Genomic DNA, 20,096 nt, shown 5'->3' on the forward strand with positions numbered 1-20,096 from the left:
CCCCCTGCCACCCTCGGAGCGCTCCTGGAGGGCCCCAAGGGCGGCAGCGGGCCCCCAAGAGGCCCACTGCCGTCCTCGGAGCACTCCTGGAGGGCCCCAGGGGCCGCTATTGGCGCCACCATTTTTTGCCCAACATGGCGGCGCCCAGAGCGGTGAAGAGCTGTTACGGGCGGCCGCCACGGCAGCGGCAGCAGCGGCAACAGCACCCGGGGGCCAGGCGGAAGGCCTCCGCAGGCCGCATCCGGCCCGCGGGCCGGAGGTTGCCGACCCCTGGTCTAAACTAACCGGTACTGATCCCTGGCATCGGGATGGAGTGGGGGCGTAGCAACTGCATGCCCCCACTCCCATTCCTGCACTCTGACTCCTCCCCAATGCTAGCATCATGCCACATGCGCAACTACATGGTGGGCAGCATCATAATGTTTCTGTGGTGCTGTATTTAGATGCACTGCACCAAAGAACTGGCAAAAAGCTGCCAGGGCGATGACAAGAGAGTCTTTTTGCAGCTCTAAAAAGGAGTGGCATTTTGCCAGTTCTTTTTAGAGTGGTAGACTGCTGGATCAGGGCTTCAGCATGCAGTTGCTGCTGTCCTGGTCTAGCATTGAAAGGGTTCCAGGATGCCAGTCTATTGAGGTGGTCTGTTTTGCCCTATGTTCCAAATCACACTGCAGAAATAATCCAGTTTTAGCCTGTTCAATGCTAGGGAATTCTGGGAATTTTAGTTTTGTGAAACATTTAGCTTTCTCTATCAGAGAGCTCTGGAGCCACAAGAAACTAAAATTCCAAGGATTCCTTAGCACTGAGTCAGGGCAGTTAAAGTCGTCTCAAACTGGATTATTTTTTCAGTGTGTTTTGGACCAAAGTAACCTCTCCTTGCCTGACTGCCCACTCCCACCCCAATATCTGACAAAAATGACAATAGATTATGCTCCAGTTTTTCGCAGAATGGAACACCTCTTCATGCAGCTAATGTCTGGTCATGTAGGTGTGATAGTTATAATAGTGACAATAGTGTCAAAATCATAACTAAATAGTGCTTTTTATTATGGAATGTTATGAATGAGTAAATATAAGCAACGATTTCATAGTCACAATCACTAAAGAATAATAATTTTGTCACATTTGACTATACTACATCTTCAGTGCTGAACTCAATGCTTAGGTGAGGAGCCAGCAGCAAGCTAACAACCAAGTCTCTACAGCCAGCTTAGACAAGATGGAGGAGATGCCAGAGAAGAATAAGTAGAAATCACCAGGAAGACAATGGAAGTTGGGAGACTCTTCATTAAGCTATGGGCATTTTCAAAACCACTGTAACCCTAGAGGTCTTGTTTGGGTTCCAGTGTTAGTTTTGCTGACTGGTGATGCTGTCTCACTGCCTACAGAATCTGCCCTTACATAACTGTAACTTCTCAGAACATTAGCATTTCAATGTCAATTAAATTCTGTTTGGTTGCTGCATCCCTCCTATGTGCAATACATATGTAATGGTTCCAAAGCTCAGTCCAAGTTTCTAAAGCTTCCTCAGGTCACCTCATCTTCTCTTGATCCATTGCATCATCAGCCCCACTAACTCACAGAAGAAAATAACTGCAAAGATATAGAGGACAATCCTGACTGCTTGATTTTCCAACATTCCTGCAAAACACCACAAAGGTGAACTAAGCAAGAGGGTTGGTTTTAATCAAAGAGCCAGTATTTGACATTTTAAAGGTTTTTAATATCGTATTGTAATGAATGTTAATATTCTTAACATTTTAATTTCATAAACTCTTCAATTGTTTTGTTAAATCTTACATTTATATTTTTGCTAACACCTTGATATTGTTTTTAATTTGTATTGTTTTAAATATGTTGTTACACACCTTGAATCTTATCGTTGTGAGGAGGACAAAATATAAATGAATAAAACAACAATAGCAAAAATAACAGGAATGCGTTGTTTCCATTTACAATGTTTCATTGATTTTGAGTGTGCACCCTTGAATAGCATGCCTGGTAAAATCTTATGCCAGAAAATATTATTTTATTCCAAAGAAATGAGTTCTCTTTGATATTGCCCCATGTATGCATTTTCTCATGCTCACAAACTCTATTTACTCTCTCCCTTTTCCTAATAACCCTCTGCTCCTCTGCTGCTCAGCTGTTTATCCTCCTATCTAGCAGCTGGAACACCATAGACATAATCTTATCATTATTTATTGAAAGGATTCTGCATAGTAATGTAACTAACTTTTTATATTGGTATCAAAGACTCTGCACCACAGCTGGGAACTGTGTGGCTTTCCATCTCCGGTCCACCTTACATCTGTGTCTGATTTTCTTACATTTCTATTTTAATTGAGCTACTAGGTAAGAAGAGTGCCTTCCATTGTACAAGAGGCAGCCTTAGCTGTAAGGTATTGGCTGCTTTGGGGGGGAAAGGTTCAGAATTTTCAGTTCAAGTACAGTTACCATTCTGTTGGATGGGACCAGATGATTTTTCTGGTGTTTACTCATTTTTGGTTCCTTTCTAAACACAACTAAAAGTGCAAGTCCATACTTTAAAACCTTTGATGCCTTAAATGCAGGAGAGAACCAGCATGGTGTAATGGCTTGAACACTGGGCTGCGACTCTGGAAACCAGAATTCAATTCCCCGATCAACCTGATGGACCTCTCTCCTCTCTTCCCCAATTAGCAATGAGAAGATTGATTCTTGGATGGAATGTGTCATGTTGCAGGACAAGACCCACAAATAAAGTTTTTCGTTATTCTTAGAGGTTGGAATAACTTACAGAGCCCTTATCCCTGTACAAAGAACATCTCACATTAAGGGGGTAACATTGTTGAGCAACAAAGTTTGTAATTACTTACAAGTCCTTATAAGCGATCTGGTTTGGGACCTCAATACTTGAAGCAACATATAGAATCCCAAAGAACACATAATTAAATCTTAGATCTGGAAGGCAGAGCACTAGCCATGTACTCCAACTCCCTGCCATGCAGATATATCCAAATACACACGACTGCGTATCTAACATCTGTTTAAAGACTTCACTCTTTTCTCAAGTCAGAAACACAACAACATTAAATTATTCTATGGGCTTACCTACTCAACAAATTGTCTATGGGCTAAATAAAATAGTCTCAGCTTGTATTCATAGAGAGCAGTCCAGATGATATATGTGATTATTTGAGCCAAATCCAGACCTTTACAGCACCTCAGGACTTTAATATGGAGGGAAAAAATAGGGATTTACTCTAGATTTGAGTGAAAAACTGAGTATTTGTGCATATGTGTGGACTACAATCCATAGGAACAACAGTGTAGGCCTGGATGGAAGGGGGTTTTAGGGAGCAGGACTGGTTTGGTTTGGGAAGCCTTCTGTGCATTACCATGTTTTTCTACTTCAGTGAATGTTCAGCCATGACCTTAGTAGAGAGGGGTTAGATCGGGATACTCTCCCTCTGTTCCTTTCCCCTGCCTGAGCATCACACTTGTTTTTACTGTTCTTACTCTTCCTCTCCTTCTGATCCTGCCCCTACCTGATCAGTGTTGCATTGTCTTTGTTATCAATTCAATGAATGGAGCTCATGCATTCCCTCTTTCTTCATTCCCCCCATCATTTGCTTGCTTGCTTGTGCAGAAATCCCATGCACTTCCTCTCTCCTCCCGATCTTTCTCATACATCCCGTGAATTATTTGTTGCTAGTTATTCCCTGGTTATTGCTGGGATAAGTCCTCTTTAATCATGATGTGTGTGAAAATATTCCCACGATCGAATAACTTTCATGGGATAATGACAGTTTAAACCCTCCCTGATTTCTTCCCATGTGATAAAGTCCATACACTGAAGATATGAGCAAGCAAGTGAATGACAGGGATTGGAGGTGAGAGGGAATGAGTGCACTCCATTCACTGAAATGAGAACAACGATGGCCACAACACTGATGGGAGGGAGGATCAGAGAGGGGGAAGAGTAAAAACAATAGAAAAACAAACATGACCATTGATGTTAAGGCTGAATATTTTCATAAATAAAAGATAAATCAAATACTATTTTAGTTTAACTTTCTGGTGTGTTTTGTGTGTACATTCAAAATTCCCTCAGGCACTCATTGGGGTGGCAACGGGGGAAAGGGGATTGGATGGGGAAGGTCAGAGTGCATACAGTGGATTTACAGGCAAACAATAATGGCTATTGGCTGATAGGTTGATGCATGCTGGGAAAGGGAAAAAACAAATTTGCCAGGAGAAAATATGTGGCTGGTTATGCCTTTTTACCTCACTGTGTCTATGAGTGTGTGCTCTTAACTGGGTTGTTATGGGAGCACCTGTTGTTGTTATGTGACTTCAAATTGTTTCTGGCTTATAGTGACCCTAAGGCCAATCTAGACTGTTTTTTGTTTGTTTATTGCAAGATTTGTTCAGAGGAGGTTTGTCATTGCCTTCCCTTGAAGCTGAGAGTATGTGACTTCCCCATGGCTGAGGCTGGAATTGAACCCCAGTCTTCAGAGTTATAGTTTAACATGTAAACCATTACTCCACACTGGCTTGTTGCCGGGTCACTGCAGACCTGAAAAATGTGAGGTGAGGCCAGTTTTGTTTTTTATCAGTGTAGATGCACCCTAAGTCTGTAGGCACATAATACCACATTACTTACTCACTAATAAAGACAAAAACGTGAACCTGCAGACAGTAATCAAGTTGTACAGTATTTTGTTAAAAGAATCTCACCCAGGGGATGCTTCAGAATACCTCTGTTTGTTTAAGCACCACTCAGGATTATTATTTTGTGACCACTCAGAAAAAGAAAGGAAGCCATGTCAATACTCCTAATGAGTATTAACTGAAAATTTAACAGTATATCTGCTTCTGTGAATAATACTTCCCACCTGTTTCTAAACCTTCCCACTACAAAAGGATCAGTTAGTTGTGTTATTCTGTTTGCAGTGTGTCTGCTATCTATGGAGAATTAAAGAGCCCAACAGATGAAGAGCCAGGGAATTATCAGCAATTGCACAAAAGTAAACAGAGAATACTGTAATATTGATAAAGGTTCAGAGAAAGTGTGGACAATATCAAAGAGAGTTCATTTTGTAAGAATAACATGATCAGAAGTGAAATACTAAATCTTATCTTGTGCATTTATCAAATGTATGAATACAAAGCAGTAAAATATGGTCCATCAAAAGGCTGTGTTGGCTTTGCTCCAGTTTACCACCTTTATATATGAACATCTACACTTTCCTTGAAGGTCTCACTGTTGTTAATCCATCCTTGTGACTCTTTGAAGTGATACTGTCCCAAACTCTCCCAAACATGAAATTCCTTTGTCTTCTCTTTGCAGTTGCCATCTTTTGTGGTGTCCAGGCTGATGATGCAGGATCGGACCAAGAGGCCAAGCAAGAGGCCTTTAAATCTTTGGATGAGTTTCAGGATGATGACCAAGCTGTTCTAGCTGCTTATGATGATTCTGTGGAGGACTTCAGTGGTATGCATTCATTTCATTCTCCTTAATCTTCCATGTGGGAAAGGGATAGGTCTAGCCTACCTTCATTTCATATCTTTGGAAATATATAAAATACTGGGAAAGAGCTCTAGAAAGTATAAATGCAGAATTGGTATAAAAGTTTCTGATGGTTTCAGAGATTTCACTTCATTCTTCATTCTCACTGAAATCAAGAAACAAAGCTTCTTTCTGTCAAGCTGACAATCTCAGTGGTGCAATGCATCCCTCCATGGTAATTGTTTGTAGTTTGTGATGTAGTGGCTTACTGGGCAGATGTTTAGCACCTGTTTCTAGTACCTGTCAGGAATTGTATAGACAACCTGTCTGCCATAAAGTACTGAAATTAAGTGTGATGTGTTATACAGTAAAATAGAATGTAGAACAATAGTGATCTCATGTGCAGATGTTAAAATAACAAGATGCAAAATGGCTTAAGGCCATTGTGCTGAGAGAATGTAACTGTAACAAGAATATGAGAGGAGGTTTGGGAATGAAACGAATGAGAGTTAGTCTTACCATGAGTCTGAAATTCTGTGTGGTTTGACAATGAAAGTCACTGAACTGGATCTATAGTTTCTTAATAAACATTTCTGAGTTTTTATATTGAGCCTGAGTTTCTTAACTTGGTATCCTGCTGTTTTAGACAGTACCTGTTCATTTTCCCATTGTGGTTAATTGCTCTTCCAAAGATTTGACCAACAAAAGCATATCTCGGGATGCTTTAGCTAACCTAATAGTCCAACCCTTGTCATGCTCCTGGTCAAAATATATATCAAGCTGAGAAAGAGACAATTATAATGTCAACCAGGTTTCCCTGCAAGTAAACTCCTCACCCCACCTCACCCTCACTCCTTTTATAACCACTGCTAGCTATGGAGAAAGAGAAATGAGAGAAATGAAGGAAGCCCAAAATGTAGAACCCAATAGATGGGAAATATTACCTGTTATATGGTTCAATTCAACTGAAGTTCATCAGTTCAACTTATCAGATTTGAATGTGACACCAAATTCATAGGAATACGTAATACCCCAGAGGACTGGATCAAAATTCAAAATGACCTTAATAGACTATTAAACTGAGCCAAAATTAGAAAAATTAATTTCAACAGGGAGAAATGTGAGGTATTGCATTTAGGCAGAAAAAATGAATTGCACAGATATAGGATGGGAAAACCTTGCTTGACAACAGTTCATGTGAAAGGAATTTAAGAGTCCTAGTAGACAACATGAATCAACAATGTCAAGTGACAACTAAAAAGGCCAATGAAATTCTAGGCTGCATCAATAGAAATCTAGTGTCAAGATCAAGGGAAGTAATACTCCTCCTCCTCATTATTATTATTATTATTATTATTATTATTATTATTATTATTATTTTGTGCAGGAAATGTTCAGCTTCGATCTGGTTTTTCCCACTGTCGGAGGCTGAAGGGAAAATGTTACATTGGCCTTTGTCCTCGTTCAACCGCGGCTGTTGGGCACTGCGATTTGTTCTATCGCTGCTGCAAATGGTGAGTCTGTCTTTCTCAGAAAGTAATATTTTAGATGTACTTATAAGTGTGTATGATGTTTTCAACGCAGCAACGCCAACTTCCTTTACAACATTTTCACCCGGTCTGAAGAGAAGGGGATAGCAACTAGATGGAGGATATTCTGTATGATGGTTTGTTATGTACACAATTTCCTAGTGACAGGGCTGATGGTTCTATCAAGGCCTTTTTCAGTATTTAATGATGAGACAGCAAGGGCTATTGACACAATGACTCCTAAGCACTCAACCCAGTGTTAGGGAGCTTGTAATTCCTTTTGGTCTCAGAGCAAATGCAATCAGAATTCAGAAAAGACTCTTTGTTGTGCCTACTTTGCAGCAGTAAAGCAGGCAAAAAAAAAATCACATTACATCTCTAGGATTGCATTTTCAACCTCCTAACCAGTAAGACTTTTCCAAACCACAAGGAAGCTTTGGGGTATGGGCTCAGAGACCTCGGTTATACAACCCACAGCTACCTGCTGTGAAAAAGTTGCTAAGTACTTTGAGGAAAAGTTTCCTGGCATTCTCTCAGAAATTGACAGTACACTTGTTTGAGAACCTAGGAGGGTATCGAATACATTGTCTAGTCACTTTTTATGGAATCAGTTTCAGCTATTGAGACCAGATGATATTGGTCCAAAACACACTGCAGAAATTATTCAGTTTGAGATGTCTTTAACTGCCCTGGGTCCAGAGGGTCATCATTGCCTCACTATATGAGGTGAGAGTGCCTGAGCCTTGAAGAAGGCAGTGGTGCTCTCTCTTCTAAAGAGAACCTCTCTGGCCCCAGAGGTATAATAGGAACTACCATCCTATTGCAAACATCCCCTTTTGCAGCAAGGTGCTTGAGCATATGGTGTTTGGACTATTTCAGGCATTCTTGGAGAAAACATATCTGGACAATTTCAGTCTGGTTTCAGCCAGGGTAGGGCACTGAATGGCCTAAATTACTATGATTGCTGACCTACTCCAGGAGAAATACAGGGGAGTACTACCTTGCTGATCTTCCTGGCTTTTGGTACCATTGATAGCAATAGCAATACAATTGCATCTGTATACCACTTATCAGTGCACGTAAACACTCCCTAAGTGGTTTACAATGTGTAGACTAATTGCCCCCAACAAGCTGGGTACTCATTTTATCGACCTCGGAAGGTTGCAAGGTACAGTCGACCCTGAGCCCCTGGCTGGTATTGAACCCACTACTTTGTGGTTTGTGAATGAATGGCTGCAGTACAGGCATTTAACCACTGAGTCACCAGGGCTCCTAATCATGGTATCATATTGGACTGGCTCTGTGGGATGGAAGTTGGAGGTACTGTTCTGCAGTGGTTCTGCTTCTACCAGGAGGAAAAATTTCAGACAGTAACATTTCAGAGGAATTTTGCCCTTGCCATCCTCTGAGGCTGAGAAAGCGTGATTTGCCTGAGATCACCCAATTGGTTTTCATGGCCAAGTGGGATTTGAACCCTCATTTCCCAGTGTCTTTGTCTAGAACTCAAACCATGTTGACCTAAATCTTAATTTCATCCTGGCTAGAAGTATAGCCATTGAAACAATTGGATTCAGCAGCATGTTACAATTCAACCATTCATTCAGTGGGACTCTTCCAATTGGGACTAATTAATAGGATTTCAACTCATATTTCCAAATATTGCTGAGTCTTTTCATGTACAGTATTTATTGACTTGGCTGCCATTTCTCTTCAGTTCTTGTGAACTTCTCTGAAAAGCATGAAGGTTTGGTTTATTTTAATTAAATTATATTTTAAATGTGTTTTTATCATTTCATTTTGTGACTCTCTCATGGCTTTCACACAGAAGTGTTCCAAACTCCAAAGTAAAGTTCTAAACTCCAAAGCAGGAACAGAGGAAGCTGCCTCATACAGTGGCGGGGTACAGACCGCCGCTTTGCAGCGGTCTGGCGCCGCCGCCAGAAGGTCCGCGGGGGAGCCGGAGCCTTCAAACGGCCCGACTCCCGCGCGGACCGAAAAAAGAAGCTCCAAAATGGAGCTTCTTTCTGCGTCGCGTTTGCGACGTAGCGAGGCGCCAGGGGCGCGCTCGCTACGTCAGCAGCGGCGCGACGCGTCTGGACGCTGTGCGTCCGATACGTAAAGATGGCGCCGGCCATGTAGAAAGGCCGGCGCCATCTTGTACGGACGGAGTCCGTACGAGGCCCAGGGGCGTCTAAAAGAGACGCCCCTTTTTTAAAATCAAATGCCAGCCATCTAGAAAGCCCCAGTGAGACTATTGGTCCAAACAGCCCAGTACAGTATTGTCAACTCTGTTACTAGTTGCTCTCGAAGCTTTCAGTCAGGATCTTTCCCTTATTCAAGACTCTTGGTATTACATGGAAGTTCCTCATTCAAGTATTAACCAGGTCTGACCAGACTTAACTTCCAAAATTCAAGGACCTCATTAGATGGGGTTGAGAGGGGAAACAAATAAATTCAGTTGAAATCAGATACATTTTGCTATATTGGGAACTGCCTTATACTGAATAGGACCATTGATCAAACCTGGTTCAGTGTTGCAAACTGTGACTGATAGCTCTCCAGGATCTAAACCAGGATCTCTCCCAACCCTATCTAAAAATCTTTGCTAATCCCTGGTGGGCTCCTGTCCAGGTCCTGAGCAGGCTTGACCCAGTCCAGTTTACAAAATCAAATGAGATTGGAGATTATCAGGGGGATGAAGTAAAGTGCTGAGAGCAGATAGGTTCTAAAGTTCTCATCAGGTAAGTAGATACAGCTTTATTTACCCACTATGAGATTTTTCAATCAATCTCAACACCATCGAGTAGTCATTTGCATGGATAGGGCAGAGGAGAGACTTAGCACCAATGACAGAACTTTCATCTAAAAGCACATCCTCAAATTCTTTCCTTATTCATGGACACTGTTCACCATCCAGTTGGCTACCATTAGGTACAGCATAACTCAGTTTACTGTATTTAGAATCATAGAATCATAGAGTTGGAAAAGACCACAAGGGCCATCCAGTCCAACCCCATTCTGCCATGCAGGAAATCCAAATCAAAGCATCCCTGACAGATGGCCATCCAGCCTCTGTTTAAAGACCTCCAAGGAAGGAGACTCTATCACCCTCCGAGGAAGTGCATTCCACTGTCGAACAGCCCTTACTGTCAGGAAGTTCCTCCTAATGTTGAGGTGGAATCTCTTTTCCTGTAGCTTGCATCCATTATTCCGGGTCCTGTTCTCTGGAGCAGCAGAAAACAAGCTTGCTCCCTCCTCAATATGACATCCCTTCAAATATTTAAACAGGCTATCATATCACCTTTTAACCTTCTCTTCTCCAGGCTAAACATCCCCAGCTCCCTGAGTCGTTCCTCATAGGGCAAGGTTTCCAGACCTTTCACCATTTTAGTCGCCCTCCTTTGGACACGCTCGTTTCTCAATGTCCTAAATGTGTAGATAAATCAACTAATGTACAGCTGTGTTTAAACAGACATATGTGCATGAAAATACAGAGTTTTATATAAGACACATATAGGACATAGCAATCAGAAAAGGAAAGCTGGAAACATGAATAAATTTTCCAGGAGTTACAATCACTATGTATGAAGTGACCACCATTGAGTTCCATAACTTCAGGCCTGAATTTCCTTTCCCTTTGGAAACAAAATATATGCCTGACCTTTGCATGTGAAATTTGTAGTTTGGCAAGACACTTCTTCATGTCACATGGGCAAGAGACATTCAGCAGTTGAACTAGGCTGGCATTTGAGAAAACTCACCTCAGACTGAGAGTCACACAATTTGTTAGATTTCAAATTCAGTGGACAAGCAAAACCTCACATCTTCTTAATTCTTTGCTGGCTTGTGTAAAACAATCTTTTGTTTTCCCTTTTCTTGAACAGATTAAAGAAATGAAAATGATCTCAAAACTGCCCTATCACTCCATCAATGGTAGAAGAGAAATGAGAAACTTAATTCTTTGAGTGTCAAAGGATCTGCTGTGACTTATATGCAGAACCTCTTAGTTCTACTGTCTCTCTTCCCAATGTTTGTAATAATAAAAAAGAATCATAATAAAAAATTGCTATCATTAAACCATACTTTTCAATTTCTGAGTTTTGTTAACCCCCTCCTCCATGATCATAAGGTAATTAGTTTCCTTTTATTCTAAAAACGTCTCTCAAGCTAACTCATACCTTTACCAAAGACTCCAATTTCCTTCTCTCACTCCAGCTGTAGTTTAAACTCAAATCCCTTTCAACCCACTCTCCTCTACAAAGCACATTAGATTAATTAATTTTCATCCCAGAATGTTTATGCCTGCCCTCCTAAATTGTTTTAGGTTTTCAGATTCTCTTTTTGTCTTCATAAATAAAAAGGAGGGTATCATCTGCACTAAGAATGAACTTAAGTTGTTTATCATTGTGTCCCTGATATCTGGAAAGAGCCCATCCCTGTGTAATATAATGGAATTAGACAACTCTTTGGAAGCCAATACCAATAAAACTAATTTCCCATTGGTTCATAGGTAAGGGAATATAATGATCATTCCTCATAGGTGGAAATAAGAGAAGGGCTAGATATACTGTAAAAGCTTTCTAGACTGAAACAAAAGTTAGGCTGTTTATGGAAACCATCAAGAAGGGCACAAGGAAGAGAGAAAAACTAGTGGGTGAGAAGCCATTTTCATTGGGTGAGTCCTTTCCAAATTTGGAGTGTTTTGCTCCTGAGTGGTGAGCTTTTATGAGACATTGGGGTGAAGTTAGCAGCCTAGCTGTTTTTAACCGATTTCAGAGGCTTTAGATTTCAGAGGCTTTATGAGATATTGGGGTGAAATACTATCAACAATGCTATCCTTCTGAGCAACCTCTCTGGGATGGGACTTAGAGGCACTGCTATGCAGTGTTTCCAGTCTTTTTTGGAGGAGTGGAGTGAAAAGGTGTTATTTGGGGACTCCTGTTTGACTCTTTGGCCACTGGCCTATACAGTCCAACAGAGTTCCATTTTGTACCCCCATGTTATTTAAAATCTACATAAAACCTCTGGGAGAAGTCATCTGGAGTTTTGGGGTGCAATGTCATCAGTATGTGGGTGACACCCAACTCTGTCGCCGCTTCCCATCTGATTCCCAGGAAGCTGTCTCTGTAGTGAACTAGTGTCTGTGGTCAGTAGTAGACTGAATGAGGGCAAAGAAATTGCAGCTTAATTCAGACAAGAAAGAGGTGCTCCTGGTCAGTTGTAAGTCAGATCAGGGAATAGAGGCCTTACCTTTGCTGGGTGTGGTTACACTCTCCCTGAAATCTGAGGCTCACAGCTTGGATGTGTTCCTGGACTCCACCCTGAACCTGGAAGCCAGGGTCTCAGCAGTGGTCAGGAGTGCATTTGCAAGCTGCACCCATTCCTTGAGATGTCAAATCAGGCACATGCTTTGTTTGCACCCCATTTGGATTATTGCAATGCACTTTATGTAGGGCTGCCTTTGGAAAAATTTCAGAAACTTCAGCACGTGCAAAATGTCACAGCTAGAATGCCGACAGGGGCCTGTTACAGGGACCACATAATTCCCTTGTTGAAACAGCTTCATCGGTTAACAGTTAGTTTCCAGGCACAATTCAAAGTAAGCTGGTTAAGACTTATAAAGCCCTACATGGTTTAGTTACAGATTATTTAAAAGACCATACCAACCTGCTAGATATCTAAGATCTTCTGGGGAAGGCTTTCTCTCAGTCTTGGTACTATCACAGGCTTGTCTGGCGAAGCCATGATAGAGAGCCTTCATTGATGGCTGCTCCTGACTTCTGGAATGCCCTTCTATGAGAAGCAAGGCTGCTCCTCTCCTTGCTTGCCTTTCGTTGAGAAGCAAAAACAGCTTTGTTCAATCAAGAGGTGCTTTGGGTATTTGGTATATAGGGTGGATACCATGGTTTTAGTGTGGTTTTAGTATCTGAAATTTTATATTTTTTATATTTTAATTGTTTTATTTTAATATGTTTTCAGATCTTCATTTGTCAGCTGCCTTCGGTTCCTTTTGGGGAGAAACGTGGGATAGAAATCAAATAAATAAATAATTCTATAACACCTCCCCTGCATAAACAATTTGCTCAATTCTCTCTCTCTCTCTCTCTCTCTCGGTTTAATAATAACATAGTTTTACCTGGTTTTAATTTTTTGATATTTGAGCCACTCTTTAACATGTACATTTTGCGAATTTTTACTAAAGGTAAATGTTTCTCTTTTGACATGTTTGTCTCCAGTCGTATGCTACTGTAGAGGGCAGTGCTCATCTCTGTTACTAAGCTGGGGAAGCCAGCGTTGTCAAAGATGGGTAAACTGTCAGCCTCATCTGCTCCCCTGGGAGGCCCTGCTCAATGGTGCCTGAAAATGCCTAGATAACAGAAATGAATGAATGGTAACTACATGTGGCATCAGACAGCTGCCAGGAAGTGGCAAGCATGGGGGAAGATTCAGCTCGAAACAATTACCTTTGCTGGTGTTTGTCACTGACCCAGTGGATGGTGATTGTACCTGCTTGGAAACCCTGCAATCTCCCTCAGGGTGGGCTTCTGGTCAGAGAAGAGCAGACACTGACCTCCAAGGGGAGCATCACCATAGGACCTTAAAAATGGCTCTTCAGGACCTTGAGCTTTGATCAGGACCTGGCTGTTGATCTATTGAACCCCTTGCGCCTCTGGGCATAGCCAGCTGCAAATGTTGTGTAGTTTCCATGAAAATAGCTGAAATTCCAGATGGAAAGCTCTTGCTCTTGACATTATAGTAATCAAACAGCTGAACTTTCCCAAGGGAAAAAGCTCAGGAGTGAAGAGGAGGAATTTTCACACATATGGAGACCGCCTTGCAAATAATAAAAACTAAAAGTGTCAAAGCTACTTGACAACAAACGTATGTTGTGCTTAAAGGGTAATAATATATGATACAGATTTCATGGGTATATGTGGTACAATAAGCTAAAAACTGATAAGAACTTTGATCATCATTTTATAAGACGTTCTCTGCTTAAAGTGTGGAACAAGGTAAAAAACCATTCTATATAGAAATACCATCATGAACCTCCGTACAGAAGCATTTCTATATAGAACTAGGAATGAAAATGAGAACTGGCTAAAGTATAAAGACATACCAAACATGGGGAATAACAACAAATATACAAGGAAAGCGATGAATCAAATGCATGCCCCCCCGGTCCTGTTCTCTGGAGCAGCAGAAAACAAGCTTGCTCCCTCCTCATATGACATCCTTCAATATTTAAACAGGCTATCATATCCCCTTTTAACCTTCTCTTCTCCAGCAACATCCCCAGCTCCCGAGTCGTTCCTCATAGGGCAAGGTTCCAGACCTTTCACCATTTAGTCGCCCTCCTTTGGACGCTCGTTCTCAATGTCCTAATGTGTAGATAATCAACTAAGGTAACTGTGTTTAAACAGACATAGTGCATGAAATACAGAGTTTTATATAAGACAACATATGGACATAGCAATCAGAAAAGGAAAGCTGGAACATGAATAAATTTTCCAGGAGTTACAATCACTATGTAGGAAGTGACCACCATTGGGTCCATAACTTCAGGCCTGAATCCTTTCCCTTTGGAAACAAAAATATGCACCTTTGCATGTGAAATTTGTAGTTTGGCAAGACACTTCTTCATGTCACATGGGCAAGAGACATTCAGCAGTTGAACTAGGCTGGCATTTGAGAAAAAATCACCTCAGACGAGAGTCACACAATTTGTTAGATTTCAAATTCAGTGGACAAGCAAAACCTCACATCTTCTTATTCTTGCTGGCTTGTGTAAAACAATCTTTTGTTTTCCCTTTTCTTGAACAGATTAAAGAAATGAAAATGATCTCAAACTGCCCTATCACTCCATCAATGGTAGAAGAGAAATGAGAAACTTAATCTTTGAGTGTCAAAGGATCTGCTGTGACTTATATGCAGAACCTCTTAGTTCTACTGTCTCTCTTCCAATGTTGTAATAAAAAAAGAATCATAATAAAAAATGCTATCATTAAACCATACTTTTCAATTTCTGAGTTTGTTAACCCCCTCCTCCATGATCATAAGGTTAGTTCCTTTTATTAAAAACGTCTCTCAAGCTAACTCATACCTTTACCAAAGACTCCATTTCCTTCTCTCACCAGCTGTAGTTTAACTCAAATCCCTTTCAACCCACTCTCCCTACAAAGCACATTAGATTAATTAATTTCATCCCAGAATGTTTATGCCTGCCCTCCTAAATTGTTTGGTTTTCAGATTCTCTTTTTGCTTCATAATAAAAGGAGGGTATCACTGCACGAATGAACTAGTTGTTTATCATTGTGTCCCTGATACTGGAAAGAGCCATCCCTGTGTAATATAATGGAATTAGACAACTCTTTGGAAGCCAATACCAATAAAACTAATTTCCCATTGGTTCATAGGTAAGGAATAATGATCATTCCTCATAGGTGGAAATAAGAGAAGGCTAGATATACTGTAAAGCTTTCTAGACTGAAACAAAGTTAGGCGTTTATGGAAACCATAAGAGGCACAGGAAGAGAGAAAAACAGTGGGTGAGAAGCCATTTTCATGGGTGAGTCCTTTCCAAATTGGAGTGTTGCTCCTGATGGTGCTTTTTATGATAGAATCATAGAGCTGGAAGAGACCGCAAGGGCCATCCAGTCCAACCCCATGACATGAAGGAAATCCAAATCAAAGCATACCTGACAGATGGCCATCCAGCCTCCGTTTGAAGACCTCCAAGGAGGGAGACTCCACTACACTCCAAGGAAGTGTGTTCCACTGTCAAACAGCCCTTACTGTCAGGAAGTTCCTCCTGATGTTGAGGTGGAATCTCTTTTCCTGCAGCTTGCATCCATCTATTAAGGTCATTTTAATTTTGATCCTGTCCTCTGAGGTACTGATTACTAATCCTAATCTGGTGCCATCTGTAAATTTGATAAGTATTCATCCAATTCTGTCATCCAGGTCATTGATAAAGATGTTGAATAGCCCTGGGCCCAGGACAGAGACCTGTGGGACCCCATTGGTCACTTCTCTCCAGGGTGAAAAAGAGCCATTGTTGAGCACCCTTTGGCTTTGGCCAGCCAACCAATTACAAATCCATGTAACAATTTCCTTGTCTATCCCCCATTTTACAAGCTTGTTTGCAAGAATGTCATGGGAAACCTTGTCAAAGGCCTTACTGAAATCAAGATATACTACATCCACAGCATTCCCTTCATCTACCAAGCTAGTAATTTTATCAAAGAAAGAGATTATGTTTGTCTGGCATGACTTGTTTCTCTGAAACCCATGTTGAGTTTTTGTGATTATGGCATTGCTTTCTAGATGTTCACAGAGTCTCTTTTTAATGATCTGCTCCAGAATCTTTCGCAGTATAGATGTCAGACTAACTGGACGATAATTGTTGGGATCCTCTTTTTCCCCTTTTTGAAGATGGGGACAAAGTTTGCCCTCTTCCATTCTGCTGGGACTTCTCCTGTTCTCCAGGAGTTCTCAAAGATTATTGTCAATGGCTCTGATATTACATTTGCCAGTTCTTTTAATACTCTTGGATCTAGTTCATCTGCTCCTGGAGACTTAAATTCATTTAGCTTAACAAGGTATCCGTGTACTATCTCTTTACTTATTCCGTACTGAAATTCCTCTAATCATTTCCTTCTTCTTCCTTTTGCTGCTGACATATCCAAAAAAGCAAACTTACAGAGGAGAAAAATGGCAACTTGTTACTTTTGGGAAGTGATAAGGTTCCTCGTCCTTTTTCTTCCTTATTTAATGTTATTATTCTTTTAATTAATGATATCTAGACTGTTTTTTTCCTCATTGTTCAGCAATAGCTGGGCTTATTCTCTTATTATTGACCATTCTTCAAATTTCGCTGTTGATTTATTTCTAATCAGAATGGTTAATTTGTGCATTTCTATATACTCAAACACAATCCAATACTATTCTACTATCTCAGGGTTTTTTGTCTCCCCCTACTTTAATTCTTATTGCAAAAATCACCCAGCAGCTATAATTAAATAGAAAAGAATTTTCCCAAATAAACAATCAGTATCTTTTTAAAGAATTGCCAATAAATACATTTTGGGTTCTTTACTGATTTGTATTATTAAGATCTTCTCTATCACGTCATATATTTCTTTTGAGTATACCTTGGCCTTTCTGCATTTCAACCACATCTGAAAAAAATGTGCCTTAATCTAATTTACACTTCCAGAAGTTACTGTTGATTTTCTTATTCGTCTTTTCTGGTGTTGGGTACCATCTATATTGGAGTTTATAATAATTTTCTTTCATATCATAGTTTGGGGTGTGTTTTAGATTATACTTCCATATTTCCACCCAGTCTTTCAGTTGTATTGGACTCCCTATATCTTAAGCACAGCTAACCATGGGATCTTTAACTTTTTTGTCCTCCATCTCCCATTTACGTAATATCGTCTATATCTGAGATAATGAATGATTGTTTTCAGTAATATTTTTTTCTAATTCTGTTTTTTCTATCAGAAATTCAAAATCTTATTGGTCAGTCATAAACCTTTCTTTTAGTTGCCAACATTGGAATCAATTACCATTTATGCCCTCCATATTTAATTCTTCACCTGATTTAATTCTATTTTTATAATTCTCTAAAACCAAAATGTTTTCATATTTCAGACATTTATTTCCCATGATTTCTCCCTTGTAATGAAATGCCTCATTTGGCAAGACCCACATTGGAATGTTTTACAATATATAGCATTTTATAAATCCCACATATTCTCAATAATGTTTTTCTTACAAATTGGTTCTTTCTATCCTTCTTTACCTTTATCTTATCATAAAACAGGTAGGCATGTCAACCAAATATATTATTAGTTCCTTCCAGTTGTAAGACCCTTCTAAAATCCACTCCTAGCCATTCTTTTAACCATTCTAGACATGATGCAAAATAAAATAATCTCAGGTTAGGTAACAACATACCTCTTCTTCTTTTTCATCCCATAGCACCATCAAGTAAACTGTCGGTTCCATGAGGTCTAACTACTCCATCTCTAGAAAGGGATTATCATAAATTATTATAGGCATACATTGAAAAAGATATAAATTTGTCAATATACACATCTTTACAGCTGAGAACTCTCGTTATAAAGACAAAGATTTATAATTGAAAATCAAGGTCAGGATTGTCCATAGTTTTTTATTTACAAATTTTATATATACTTCTGAAAGCTGGACAATGAAGAAAGCTGGCACAGAGATTCACTTCATGTGGACTGCGATGATGGAGGGGATACCATTAACTGCCAAAGGGTGCATCTACTCTATAGGAATAATGGAGTTTGATACCACTTTACCTGCCATGGCTCCATCCTATTGAATATTAGGAGGCACCAGTACTCTTTGGCAGAGAAGGCCAAAGACTTTGTAAAAATTCCAGCATCCAATAGGATAAAAGTATAGCACTTAAAGTAGTGTCACACTACATTATTTCTAAAGTGTAGATGCAAAGTCTCCCCAAAGTCCAAGGTTACGTTAAGTCTGTCATGCTTTGGACATATCATTAGAAGAAGAGATTATACACTCTAAAAGACATGAATGTTTGACAAGGTAGAAGGCAATAGGAAAAAAGGAAGACTGCATTCAAGGTGCATAGACTTCACAAAAGAAGCAACTGCCTCAATTGAGATCTTGGAAGTCTCTCATTCATAGAGTCACTGTAAGTCAAAGTAAACTTAAGGGCATTTATTAACAGCAACCAGAAAGTAAAAAACTTACCTTTTTCTTGAACAGCAAAGAGTATTCCTTCCAATTACTTTCTTCTCACAAAATCCGACCTGTTTCCCTCTTTCACATTCATCTTTCTCACAGGTACCTCCTATTTTCGAACAATCCTGGCGTGTTTTGGGAGCAGAGTTTCCTAAAAAGGTCAAGTTGGGATGTAAAAATAAAGATCTTCCCTGATACTGACACAATTTCAACTGCACCTTTTGGTGAAAATTCTTCTCTCCTCTTCAGTTTGTATTATTCATTCAAATATTCTAAACATTTAGATTCCCCTTCATCAGTTTTCACATTGCCAAATGAGGGGGTCATTCACCTTCCAGGTAATTTCTATCACTAGTCAGGTTAAGAAGGGGTATTTTCCTCCCACCCTCAAGTGGCAGAGAAAAGAGTCCTTTCTTGAGCTTAACAAAAGTCAATTAGAGGTCCACTTTGAGTGGAACATGGAGAAATTTCTACTGGAGATCCTCAGAGTAGTTCTGAAGGATTCTGTCTCAATAAGCAAAGAAACAGTCGATGCTGCTGTCACTCTGGAGTTCTCTCAGTTGATTTTCAGTCTTTGACATGCCTTACCTGTACAAAGTAAGAGCATTCCAGAAAGGACAATGATGGACAGCCAGCTGATCTGCATTGTTGAAGGTCAATTAGGAACTCAAGTTGGAAAGTAAGAGAGGAAGGCTCTGTGTCTTCTTAAAGCCTTCTGAAAGCCCAGCTGTATATAAACTGAAACAATGACACGTAAGCCTTTTTCAGCAATCATCATGATATAATGTCAGTTTGTTCACCTATTGATTTAATAATCCTGAAAAGGGCACAGTGTGCAATACATGAGAAAGTTATTGGCACAGTATGTCAACTGGAAGGGAGAGTCTGGATTCCTCAGGTTCGAACCATGGCTCAATGCACATGAGGACACTGTTATTGTTTTTAATTAATATTTTATTCACAAAGGTTAAAATACATACCAACAGAAAACAGAAAATATATAGGATAACACGTTAACACATAATCTGACGTGTACACATATACTTAACACACACATCTATTTAGTATAATAAACAAAGAAGAAAGAGGAAAATATAAGATTCTTGTGGTATTCATGAATTCACTAATTCTTCCTTATTCTTGCTTATTTCCCATGCTCTGTGCATTATTGTAGAGACATTTAAGACCATTTGTTCCCTTTACTTGCTGCCTGTGAAGTTGTTTTGCCTCCCCTTTTGGGTCCTTGCACTGTTTGCCTTGTTCCCTCTAGGACAGTTTGACTATTTTCTCCAGCCTTTTTGCCTTCCAGAATATGTCTCCCTCCT

The sequence above is a fragment of the Sceloporus undulatus genome, chromosome 1 (assembly GCF_019175285.1).
Source record: "Sceloporus undulatus isolate JIND9_A2432 ecotype Alabama chromosome 1, SceUnd_v1.1, whole genome shotgun sequence".
In the NCBI taxonomy this organism is placed as follows: domain Eukaryota; kingdom Metazoa; phylum Chordata; class Lepidosauria; order Squamata; family Phrynosomatidae; genus Sceloporus; species Sceloporus undulatus.